This window comes from Emydura macquarii, unplaced genomic scaffold (assembly GCF_026122565.2).
Source record: "Emydura macquarii macquarii isolate MOO-44397 ecotype Brisbane River unplaced genomic scaffold, CSIRO-AGI_Emac_v2 contig_2184, whole genome shotgun sequence".
Classification (NCBI taxonomy): Eukaryota; Metazoa; Chordata; order Testudines; family Chelidae; genus Emydura; species Emydura macquarii.
The window spans coordinates 2,956,887-2,969,991 of record NW_027132321.1 but is presented as its reverse complement, the minus strand read 5'-3'; the positions used below and the strand labels follow the sequence as shown (position 1 = coordinate 2,969,991).

General features: G+C 42.4%; 1 pseudogene; it reads left to right on the top strand.

Annotated features, from left to right (window-relative positions):
* The first annotated feature begins 3,415 nt into the window (after nucleotides 1–3,415).
* LOC137160254 (olfactory receptor class A-like protein 1) lies at nucleotides 3,416–4,363 on the top strand (annotated as a pseudogene).
* Nucleotides 4,364–13,105: the final 8,742 nt, after the last annotated feature.

Here is a 13,105-nt window from a genome sequence, read left to right as displayed (position 1 = left end):
CCTTAGATAATAGAGTTAGTCATTTACTGTTACAATCATTGTACAAACAGGGACCTAGAAAGCTGCTTATCTCAACAGAAATTCACAATTGCATCCAACATATACACAGGGGTGTCAGCAGGTAGGAAAAATGTCCCCCAATTCAGACCACATGGAAGCAGTGGACAAACCAGTTCAGATAAATTTCCCCCACACACACTTTCACCATTGTGAGTCTGCACACTGCAGAATAAGATCTTTGCACCAGAACACCTTCTCACCTAAGAATCAAAAGGCCAAGTTAGAAGAATTAAACAGGGCTCTCCCATAAGACCACAGAATGCATTAATGCTGAGACACTATGGGTATGAACAGCTATGATTAAGAATGAAAGCAATGCTTAATGTTCCTATTAATGCTTCCAAAGCATAACCTAGGAGTCTGGACTAAGTCTCAGGCTAGTCTGAATTATTTTTGTGTAACATCAAAAGCCACCTGTTGAAAGGATTACAGGAAGATTGGTTTGTAGGTGCTGTCCTGTCTAATTCTAATGCTACTTCTCCTGCTAGCCCTTTGACTAACAGCTATTAGCAGTTTAAACAAGATTTCTATGCCCAGATGGGTTGCAGAATCTCCTTTTGTGTTCCTGCTGGGCAACATGGAGTTATTCAGTCTCCTCCCTGTTCCATGCTATGTATTGTGGGGTCACTCAGTATATCATGGGGAATCTTGAACAATTCATACTTCTGATTCTTAGCACGCCCATCTGTGCTGGAGCACAGAATTGTGATATGTATAAACCAGAGCACAAAGGTATTAAAGGAATTAAAAGTAGGTGCATAAAGACTAAGAGACCTATGGATCTATTGCTATAATTCTCAAACACTGCATCTCTGCTCTCCACTATGCCTGCGCTTTTGCCAGTTCACTGAAGATTTAAATGTGGCATTTCATTTTTTGCATATTATAATCTAGACTGTCCTACTGTGTTATGATGTTTCAAGAAGAAAAGATTTCTGTAATCCCATCCAGGGCATCCCTCAGCCTATGCACGTCTAGTAGAATGTATGAGCTTAATCCCATGCACATCAACTCCCAGCTGAATCACACGCTGGTAGCGGGGAAAAGTATAAAGAGAAGTCTCACAGATGGAGGGATAAGTGCAATGAGACATCTTTAATAATTTCCTTGAGACAAAGGTATTGCAGAATAATTTTAAATATTTCATCTGTCATTGAATATGGTGCTTGTCTCATAACTTTTGCCTGTGCTTTATTTTCAGTGTCTATTTTCCCTTAGTAGTCTATTTTCATTGAAAAGGCATTGACCATTTTGAATGATTTTTTTTTTTTTAAACGTAGGACATTTTATTGGTTTATTCATATAAAAATTAGGGCCTGATCTTGCTTAAGTGATAAGTAGCCTCAGTTCTTATTGACTTTAGCAGAAGGGGAGGGAACTCGAGCACCGTTTGACTTTAAAAGCAAAGCTAAGATAAGAAAAAAGATATATATCCACTTTCTTGTGAGAGGGTACTAACTCCTTTCACCAAAGACGTACAAACCGGGTCTGCACTTCTGGGCAGTTCAAAACAAGATCCAACAAATTAAGAGGTGTGTATTCATCTTTCTTTCTAATGGTAAAATAAGTGCTTTGTCTCATTATTACTTTACCAATCTGTAAAGTGCACTTTGGGCTTTGTAGGTAAAGCAATGCCAAACATGAAATATCAGTCACTGGATCCAGTGGTCTGGCTACAGCTCCCACCACCCTCTGGTAATTATAAAATATTACATTGTTAATGTAGTCGGAGTCTCAAGATCAGAAGGCCCTAAAGGAATCATTAGAACTATCCCTGGACATAAAGAACACCAGCCAGAGCATATGGCTTTCATGAGATGCTCCATACACACATCTGTGTGCTGCAAGGTATCTGCCTCTGAATGGCCAATGACCAAAACGTGCAAGGGGTGTGTGTTTTTCAAATGTCATTTTTTCACAAGTTCTGTTTTTCACTCTTTTGCAGTCTATTGAATTAACTGGAAATCACTGTTACAAAACCTTTTGCCCCTGAGAATCTGAACACCCTCAGCAGTTCGTATTCTATCTCTGTTGCAGTTGCTCCATTTCTGGAATTAACCTTTTATAAATGGACATTGCTGGAGATAGAAACCCAGGCAGACGTATTAGAACAGCACATTTTATGCTGAAACTTAACTGGGGGCATTGGAACACTGGGGATTTTTGTTTGTTTTTGTGATTATAGTTTCTATGTCTCAGTCGAACTGCAAAGAAAAACAGGCTTTCATTTAGCTAGTACATTCTTCTCATCTCTGCTCTAGAACTTTTTACCTTAATCATCAGACATGACTTCTTAATCCATGAATTCAATCAATTTTAAATGCTATCTTACAAGTTTTCAGATCTTACAGAATCTAATTGCTCACCCACTTCTAAAGCTGTTTAATTATGGAGAAGGGCTGACCCAGATGCAAAGTCTTTGGCAGCTGTACAAACAAACTTGATATCGGCTTGAACAAAGACACTCCTTTCTGCAGAAATTCTTGTCGGTATGATTCAGCATGGTCTGGAGGAATGAGTGAAGGTGTAGGAGTTGGACGGTTTCCCTGCCTCTAGCCCAGACTCATTTTATAGCTATGGACAAGTCGCTTCAGCCTCTGCTTCAGTTCTCCATATGTAAAATAAGGACAATAACACTTACCTGCCTCTGTCAGGGGTATTATGTGAATTTAGCTTGTAAAGTGCATATAAATGCTACTTATTATTGATAATTACATAGATAAATTCAGGGCATAGATACTGTATTGATTAGCACTCTGTGAAGACCTACATACGGATAGCATTAATGAATTGTGCCAGTTAGTATTAATTTTTGCTGGTCACATTACCAACACCTAGTCACTAAGAAAAAGACTCAGGCCACCAACTGTTTTCACACAGACGGCAGAACAGCCAGCGAAGGAGCACATAAAGCACAAGGCTGTGGCTGAACTTTGCACGATTGCTTTCTGCAGGATGGCTCCTCGTGCTCTTTCCCTCACAGCTTGGGCATGGCTAGTGATACCTGAGCCCGTTATTTGATGAGGATCTTTAAGCAGGACAAAGTCTGTCCTAATTCTGTGTATGTAATGATACCTCAGAAGATCAGAATCACGGTTTGCATCCAGAAGCCTCAGTACCACAACACAAGCTTTTGACAGCTGAGCGAAAGGAGTCACTTCACTTACTGCTAACATTAGCATTGTTTTCCTATATTGGACCAAATGCGAGAGGACGTTAAGGCACACACTTTGCCAGTACAGTATATAACTTGAAGCTCCCCAGTCTCTAATGCACATACAGTTTCTACTGCACGATGTCCTTGCCTTGCAGAATACACAGATCCGGTTACCCATGTCCATTTGCAGAATCAGTTATGGGAGGCTGGTTTGTCTTTGACATAGTTAGCTTCATTTTATTGGACACGGTGGGGATCCCAGGGAACCTTCACCCACTCTATTCCTTCACCCACATGTTAATGTGCCAAGGAAGATCCATACCTTCTGAAATCATCTTGAGCAAGCTTGCATTCTCCAACCTCTTGGTTATGCTGACACAGGGGATCCCCTTCACCCTCAAAACCTTCAGGCTTCAGAACATGTACAACGGCCTGGTCTGCAAAGTTACCCTCCATGTTTACTGCGTGGCAGAGCCACGACCATCTGTATCACCTCCATGTGGGACTGTGTCCAGTGTGTCCTCATTGTCCTGTCTCCTTGCAAATGGCTGCACTTGAGACAGAACCTGCTGAAAAATCTCTCCTCAGTTATGATTTTCTTTTGGTTCTTCAACCTCTTTGGGTGCAGCACCCACCTGGCTTATTCCTCCTCCCAGCTTAATGCAAACTCCTCCATCATCACATCCTAGTGACGTACAACTTCTGCTGTGTGCTGTTCCCCAGCCGCCTTTTGTACTTGGGAAACGGGTGGTGTCTGTCATTCGGGACTTGTTCTTCTTTGGCATCATGACCCTGTCCAGCTGCTACCTTCTCTTCATGTTTTATCAGCATGGGAAACAGGCAAAACCTCTGCTGGGGCTTCACACAAAGCCCATGGAGATCCAGGCAGCCAAAGCCATCACGGCCCTGTTAATCATGTACCTTTTCTGTTTTGGGCTAAATGGCCTCTTCTGGATCTTTATTCTCTGTGTGTCCCTGACCTCACAGAGGCTCACAGATGCACAGATGTTCTTGGATTCCTGCTACTCAGCCATCATACCACTGGTGATTATCTTGACCAACAAGAAGGTACAGACAGGTTTGAAATGGGCAACCAGGAAGAGATCATTACCAGCTGCAGAAAATATCTCAAAGTATGTCCAATGAGAAACAAATGGGACAAGTAGCAACTTTCAGGCTTGTTCAGCTTCGTTCACCGGAACTATCTGTATTTGGACATGCACGTAAGACAGGCAGTACATTTTGCAGTTTAGAAAGATCTTCACTGAAGGTTCACCTAACTCACTTTTTACAGAGAGAAACCTATAGGATCCTAGCTGAATCCAGTCACAATCCCACGAAAGAACCGGAGAATAGCAGATTGAGGTGAGGGCGAGATAAGTAGCATTGACCATCGTGACTACCTAGAGTATTGATCACAATGTCCTTGCTTTTCTCATATTCGATGGGGAGCACATCCTGAAAGAATTCTCTCCCAAACCTCAAACTACCCCCCAGCCTCGCCAAGCTCAACACCAGAATCAAGCTCCGCACAGACCAGAACCCACCTACTCCAAGTGGCACCAGACCCTGCCATGACAACAGATGCAAAACCTGCAAATGTATCTCTCCACTGCTATGATGATCGATACCTCCCAATGCACCTTTCGAGATCCACGGCTTCTAGACATGCCTATCACAACATGTGCTGTACCTCATCCAGTGCACTAAATGTCTCAACAACGTGGATGAAACCAGACAATCACGGTGTTCTCAAATGAGCTCACACTGGAAATCGATAAAAGACAAAAGCACCATCTCACCCACTGGCAAACACTTTTCACAGAGCAATCATTTTATATCCGACCTCTCAGTCCTCATCCTCAAAGGAAACCTGCACAACACCTTCAAAAGATGAGCCTGGGAGCTTAAATTCATCACTCTGCTGGACACTAAAAGTTATGGTCTTAATAAAGACACTGGATGTAAAGAGACAGTCTGTAACCACTAACCTCCCCTTTGTTGTCCTATGACTGCAGGGATATTAACAGGAGCCTTCACCTTGAGCGGTCTCCTTAAATATATGTTAACTACTTGTGCTAAACGATCTGTTTCACCTTGTATTTAGCTGTGACACTCCGAGGACTTTTCTAAGACCCGATGAAGAGCTCTGTGTAAGCTGAAAAGCATGTCTCTCTCACCAACAGAAGTTGGTCCTATAAAAGATATTACTGCACCCACCTTGTCTCTCTAGTAAGACTAGATTGTGCTTCCCGGCACAACCCTGGCACTGAGTGGTGCATGAGCCATGCTGTTCCAGGGGCACCCTGCAAGACAGTGTGACTCCAGAGATATCTCTGGGAGGAACAGTTCTCTGCTTTACTTCCCCTTGATCCAGAAGCACTAGCAATTTTCGGGTGTCCTGTCCAACAGCAAATGGACATCTCCCCTTCTATGCCCCGGCTTGCTCAGCTGTGCTGGCTGGTGAGTTGGGGCTGTGGAGTTAAGGCTCCTCCCACTCCCTGCTCCTCTCCAAAGCATATCTGCCCACCTGCTCCAGGGAGCCAGGAGAAAGATGACCTGCCCTGTGGTTCCCTCCTGCATGCCTAGACCTAAGATACAGGCCATTGGTGCACGAGTGTAAGCAGGATTCCACTTCTCTTTATTATGAGCAGAACCAAAATCCAGGACCCACCCACCCGCCTCCTTCCTCAAATTTGCAGTGACCTAACGACTGATCTTGGGGTGGGATGGGGTGAAGGATAAGAACTCAACCCGCTACCTCCAAAACCTTAATAGCAAAACATTCTCAGAGCTCTCACTAAAATGGGTGGTGCTGGCAGGTAATTCTTTATACTTCTTGGTATAGGATTCCAAGTAATTAATTCATAAGCATCATGAGTACATGTTGGACTTTTAGATTATCATTCACAATTAGCTCTGGGCTCCCAGCGAGACTCTGCTTTATTTCATACTCTGCAAAGGATTTGCAAATGTGATTGTCTTTATCGATACCGTCCTCTGTTGTGGGCCTGACTTTAAAGGGACAATTCTGCTGCAACAGGGTGTAGATGACTCCATCATCAGCATGGATCCCAGTGAAGTATTACAGCATCCGTACTGCTTAGGGTGCCTTTGGGTGCAGTGGGAAGTACTGTCTTTCAGAAGTAGCGTAACAACTAAGGGCTTTTACACCCATAACCAATAAAAGATCTCAAAGCATTTTCACAGCTGTCATGGTGATATCCAAGGTGCCTCAGCTGACAACTACCTCTGGAAGTTGCATTCTGCCTCTTTTAATTTCCCCTGCAGTTTTCTTTATATGGATTCTTCTCTTCTTCTTTTAAGCTCATGTGCTTTGTTGTTATTGTTGGTAGATGCATTTTTGAGGCCTTGAATTGGAACAGCAACTCAGCCTGACTCTGACATTTTGCACTTGCAACTCTTTATGTCAGTTTCCCCATGTGTAAAATGGGTAAATACTTATCTACCTGCCTCTTAGTTCTGTGGGAAGGAGTAACTGCTTAACAGTACCTTGAAAATTACCGGGACAGACATTGAGCTTGAGAAAATCAGTGTGGATATACACCAGCTGAGGATCTGATCACATAACGTAGTTATAGGTGCTTCTCTGTCATCATTGCTTCTTCTTCAAGTTCTGTCCAGAACTAAAAATTGTAGAAACAATTGTCTTTAAAAAAATAATATAAATAAATAAAAATATATACATATAACAAATATATTTTTTTTCAATGAAGCTTCTTAGTCCCTCTAAAGCATGGCTAGTAACTGGACACATTCCTAGTTATTACAAACTATTTCATTCATCTCTGAGAATAAGGAGGTATCTATATTTGCTATGTAAGTTTCACTATTAGAAAAAGCTAATCACGAAGGAAAATTAAAAAAAAAAAAAACTTACAAAATGTTATTCTTCAAGGAGCACATAATTAAATTAAATTTAGCTCAGCTAAATTAATCCACACATTAAAATCCTCTGTCAACTCTTTAGAAATCCCATATGTACTGTTTTTAAAGATCCCCCCCCCCTTTTTTTTTTTGGCCTCAGTCAAAATGATTATGTCATTGGTTGTACTACACCGCTCTCTGCTGGCACCATGCTGGGATTTTCTGTAATTTTACAGCTCAATAATAATAATAATAACCTACAGCCCGCACTTGTGCTTTGATTTCACCAACTCTCACCAGCCCGGCAGGTTTGTGCTGTCTGGTAGTCAGACGGGAAACTTCCCAGATACAGTAGCATGCCGCAGGAAGGATTATTACTGGTGTCAGAGTCAGGCTCCAAAAAGTGCTGAGATTTTTTAAAAGAGTACATTTGGGGTTCTTTTTATTTACCTTCTGATTTTTGAGCATTTGGGTGGCCACCGATTCAAGCTTTCTGCTGCAACCAGGAGGACTAGAAACCTGCTCTGTTTCTGTGGAAGTGGAGATTCTTACTTGGCATGACTGCAAATATTGTATGACTTGTGAAAATATCATGAGGGTTGGTGATTCTTCCATCTAGGTTAGCACTAAAGCAATACCCCGGCGTGATATGAAGGGCACCATTTGTCCACTCTCTCTGTCTGAGTCAAGGTGCCCTTCACCATAGTAGGTAGAGACCATCCTCTTGTTATTGCAGGTACTGTTCATGAGCAGCAAGAGCAGCATCTTCAAGGCAAATCCCAAAGGGATGTAGCATCTTTGCAGATGGAGTATGTCTCAGGAGATGGACCTCTAGCGAGGTCCTTAGCACGGTCTGGCTGGATGTTCAGTCTATGTCTGTCACTGGCGATCTTATCACACCATCCTGTGATCACTGACTGGCTAGCGGCAGTCCTTGGTAAACGCACTTCAGAATTTTGTTGGTCTTCCATCCGAACAGGAAACGTTTCTCAGCTGAAAGATAAAACTCTGGTCCTGATTTCTGGGGGCTTCTAAATATCCCATGGCACATCTCTGGTGTCCTGGCAACATTCCAAGATGCCTGCCTACAGTTTTCCTGATTTAAAATATCCTCCTTTGGCTTCAGTTCAACAGTCCCCAAGCAACTCCTCTGTCCTGCTGTCTTGTACCCTGGATGCTATTCCTCTGGTCTCTGAACACTGAAATGATTTAGGGTTTTTCTACACTGCATGGAAGTGCAATTCGTAATGTCCAGTGTCATGTGCAGCATTGACGTGACAACCCATGCTGAAGCTAGGGTAAGTCACATGAGTGGGGGAGCTTGCATCAGCGTAACTCCCTGATGTAGATAACGCCTTAGAGACTGAGCTCTAGGCATATCCCTCCAGAACAAGTCTGCAGGCACTGGCAAGGGCAGTCTGTGCAGGGATTGGACCTGTGCCGTGAACAAACAAAGGACTGGAGTCTCCAAGGCTGCCAAACCAGCAACTTTCACCAACCATTAACATTTTAATGAAGGAAAGAACCCCCCACACAGACACAAACCAAACACAGAGATTGTTTAGAGGAAGCTGCCATCATGCTGGATGTACAGGAATTAAAAAATAGCTTGTGGGAGGGCTATAGGCCCAGGAACATAGTTTGTACCAGTGCCCAATTTCAGAATGATGATTCAGATGACAATATTTTTCCCTAACAGGCAAGATTCCCTGAGTCCTGTTCTTAGCGTCTCAGGGACCTGTGACTGGAATAGGAATCCTCAGCTGCCTGTCATCATACACTCAGTCTTCTTTCCAGGTCACTTCTTCATCCTGTATGTCATGCTGGGCTTCACTGCGCTTTACAATGGATGAGACACTGCCATCCGACCCTTGGACTGTGCCTCCATGTCTCCTGGTGTTTGCTTGAGATCACGTGTACGGATTGTCGCCTGAGCCTAATGCATCATCCTTAAAGGCTGGACCCAGATGCAGCTTTCAGCCCCAGACCTGAATTTCTCCATATTTCAGAGTTTTGGATAGATCTTGGGGTGCAATAAGAACTGTTTTTTCCTATCAGAGATAAAGCCACACAAGTTGTGTACAGTTGGGCTGGGAAGGTTGTATGTTTCCTTCAGTATTTTCACTTCAAGCCATAACCCACACGTGTAAAAAAAGGTACTGGGGATCTGAAGTTAGAGAAAATTGTGGGGGAAGTTAACCACACTCGTGAATCTCAAAGTCTAGGAGTTGATTCTATTCTCTGTAGGTTCTCAGACCAGGCTCTTCACTGTGGTATCTGAGCATCTTCCAGTCACGTAGTGAACAATGGGACTAGGGTTTGATTTGTGTTTTTAATGTCCACACTGCTCTGTGTTTATGTCAGAGAAGACAGGTCAAAGAAATCCACCTGGCACTTGGAGCAGAGGGTGGAGAAGTTTTGCATGGTCCTTAGTTCCTGTGGGAAATGGTTCCAGTGTGTGTTGGGGAAGAGATTCACCAGTGTGCGTTGGGGAAGGGGGGTTTTAGTTTTTATCCATAGGGCTTTGATTGTTCCTAGTAGAAATCTTCTTGATTAACAGAGCAGTTGCCTTATCAGTGGTGATAGATATCTCTTGCTAACTGGTGCTGCCATCCCATTACACTTTTTTGCTCATTCAAATTCATATTGACTTCCAGGAGAAACTGACAACAACAAAATAAGAATTCCACTGCGGTTCTTCACTAGCAAATTACTGCAGTCATCCTACATGCTGATAATAACCAAAGCTGTGAGGGGCTTTGGACTAATTATCAGACTAATTAAAAAACAATTCAGTATTTTGAAGATTAGAAAACCAGTCAGCTGTAAGAAAACATTTTTGGAGCAGGGTGTCTTTTAACAGGCTGTTGCAAAATTACAAAGCTTTAAATAAGGTGGAGGGATGATACTCACAGTATCATTCCATCACTGCTACAAACCTGAGCTCTAAGGACTTTGCAAACATTTGTACGTATATGATCTTTTAACCATTCAATAATGCTCTTTTCTTTTATTAATAACATCTTCAGTTAATTTACTAAGGAGTGGCTGAAGCATGATATTTGGGCAAGATCTGAAATATATCATTGACCCTGGCGGTAAGTGTCTGATCCCTTGGGATTGGTAGAAACTCAGATACAGTGAATTGGGTTTTCAATAACCTCTCTCCATATTACACCAGTTTGTCTGGATGGGAACCAAGGCTGGAATGCCTAAAGGGGAGTGTATGTGACTTCTTGTTAACCAGTGTGGTGCTACAGAAGCTCCTCTGTTAATGGTTTGGTGAATCTAATTATAGAATGAAGCACCAGTTTGGGGGATTGTCTGCCCTGTTTCTTGCAGTGTGTCCTGAGTGTAGCATTCTCAGTGTGGTCCATGCCAGGCACCTGGTCACAGCGGGCTCAGAAGTCGTGTGCACACATGGAATCACAACTACCTGCATGCTCAAGTGAACAGCCTGACTCAGATAGTAATCTCACATGTGCTGTGACCACAGCCGCTAGCCCAAATTATGATATTTGTGCTTTCAAATTAGACGCACACTTGTGAGCACAGTTTTAGGGATGCATTTGCAGGCCTAAACTTCTAAATATCAGGTCCAGTTTTCAAACAATGAGACCCTAACTAGCAATCTGCACTATTACTCATTTCAAGTGATTAAGTGTTCATTGAAGTGCCCAAATGCAGAATTCGTATGTCATATTAAATTGCCCTGTTGGAACACAGATTTCCCATCACCAGGGCATGCCCAGAAATGGGACTGCAGAAAACAAACATAAGGAAGTACTTCTACACACAATACATACTCAACCTTTGCTGTTATTGAATTTCTAGGTAGGTGCTGCTTTGTTATTTTTCTTTAGGAAAATGGTTTTTAAACTTCTAAATGCATAAAGAGATTTAAAAGTAATAAGACCAGAATAAGAATTATGGTGAATAGTTGAGCCGTGAATGCAATAGAGATAAATGACAGTTAATGATGAAAAAAATACAATTGATCTTTTTCCTTAAAACTAAGATGAAGTGACTAAGGATGAAAACTGGCGATTCTTTTTGGTTCAATGGGAGTTTTGCTTGAGCAAGGAGTGCGCATTTGGGCCAGATGATCATGGAATAAATGGATCTAAATTTAAACCAGCTGAGAAATCTGGCGACTGGCTTTTAGTTGAAGATGTATTTGATCAGAATTTGGCCAATATCTGACACTAGAGGGCACCATATGCTTACACATTTAAGGAGCTAGCATAGACAGTCTGTGCACTTGCAGGTCGGAGATTTCTGTTATGAAATCCATCTTTATTATCCCTGCGAGGCAAAGTTATGGGCTGAAGTGCCATTTATTTTAGATTGGAATGCAAATTTCTGAGACAGAGTCCTGCCAGCTCATTTAAACCCAGTGCAAATCCTCTGACATTTATATAGTCCATTGCTTCTGAGCTAGGAAGGCAATTTTCTTACAAACACAGGATTTTTTTTTCAACATGAACATTTCTGCTGATGAAGTATTTGCTCTGTAGTATGGGGAAAAAGTTGAAATGTGCCACCAGACCCATGAAATGTCTTAATTCATGGTCTCATTGAAGAATTGGCCCTCAGTATTCTGCGTATGACACAATGAATGGAACTAACCTCTTTGATGCTGGAAGAAGTGTGGGCTACTCTTTGACATACTGAATTGGGAGCCAGGAGACCCGGCCTATTTCCAGCTCTGCCCATTGACTTGATACGTGACCCAGTGCAAATCACTTCGCTACTCTGGGCCTCCCTTTTTCCTCCCACTCTTTTGTCTTGTTTGTGGAGACTTAGTTCTTTGAAGCTGGGACTCGTTCTTTCCCTGTGTATGTAACGCAATGGGGCTCAGTCTTGGAAGGCCTTTCACCTGCCACTGTACAATAGATAGTAATGGAATGAGCATCTGAAACGTTAGATGCAGATCAAGGAAAATTCTACCAAAACCTAGAACCAGAGTAAAGATTTAAAACTCAGATCCACACCCAGAAATGAATTTTAAACTCCGCAACACCGAGAAGTTGACAGAGACGGAGTTTGGCCAAAACAGGCTATTTCATAAATACAAGTGGAGTGGCCTTTTGCAAAATTGCAGTCTGGATCTTAAGTGACATATAAAACACCTCCAGATCTAGTGTTGCTTGTATCAGATTGTTTTTCCTTCAGGCCAAAAACACAATCCAGTGCCATACAGCAAAGACTTTCATTTTATGTAAGGGTGGATGCCTAGATTTGGCTGTTCTAGGAAATGCTTTAACCTGGCTGCCATGATAAGCCATGGACTATTGTCCAGTTTTAATGCAGGAAGATAATGCTGGTCATACCTAGCTAGGTGTGTTTTTTCTTTGTCAAAAGTGAAATGTAACAAACACAGAGATAACTTTGAACCGGAGGGGAATGGGGGGAGGGGAGCAAGCAGCAAATCAAGCTGTCCAGCAAGATAAAAGGAGTGAGAATAATAGACGTTTAGAGGTTAGAATGAGCTACGCGGTCTTATCTCTTCTTAGAAGCCGATGCGGGATTGTTCGGCCCGGGTGTTTACTAGGTATTGTCTAGGGTAGGATTTAAGGTGTGATATTAGCACATTAGCTAACACATGCTAACATGCCTTAGAAGTCCTAGTTCCAGCAAAGCACTCTGCCTTTAACACATGATAAATTGGCGGAGTTAAAGCCAATGGGCAAGCCTACCTAACATTACATGTTATATCCTGGCCTACACAAGGCTTAAGTTAGTAAATAAACAAGCATGGACTGAAGGTACATTTCTAGGTGGTAACAAACAAAGAGTTTCCAACTCCATTGCACCTGATCCAGCATAGCGTAGAGGCCAGCATGATAATGGGAGAAAGGACAGGGTTTTCCACTTGCCCTATATCTGGCTCTTGCCACCAATTCTAACAAAACAAAAAGAAAAAAGGAGAACTAGGAAAGCAGCAACATTTTGTAGAACTATTGGGTCAGACTGAGTGGCGGAGCAAATGGTTTAAAT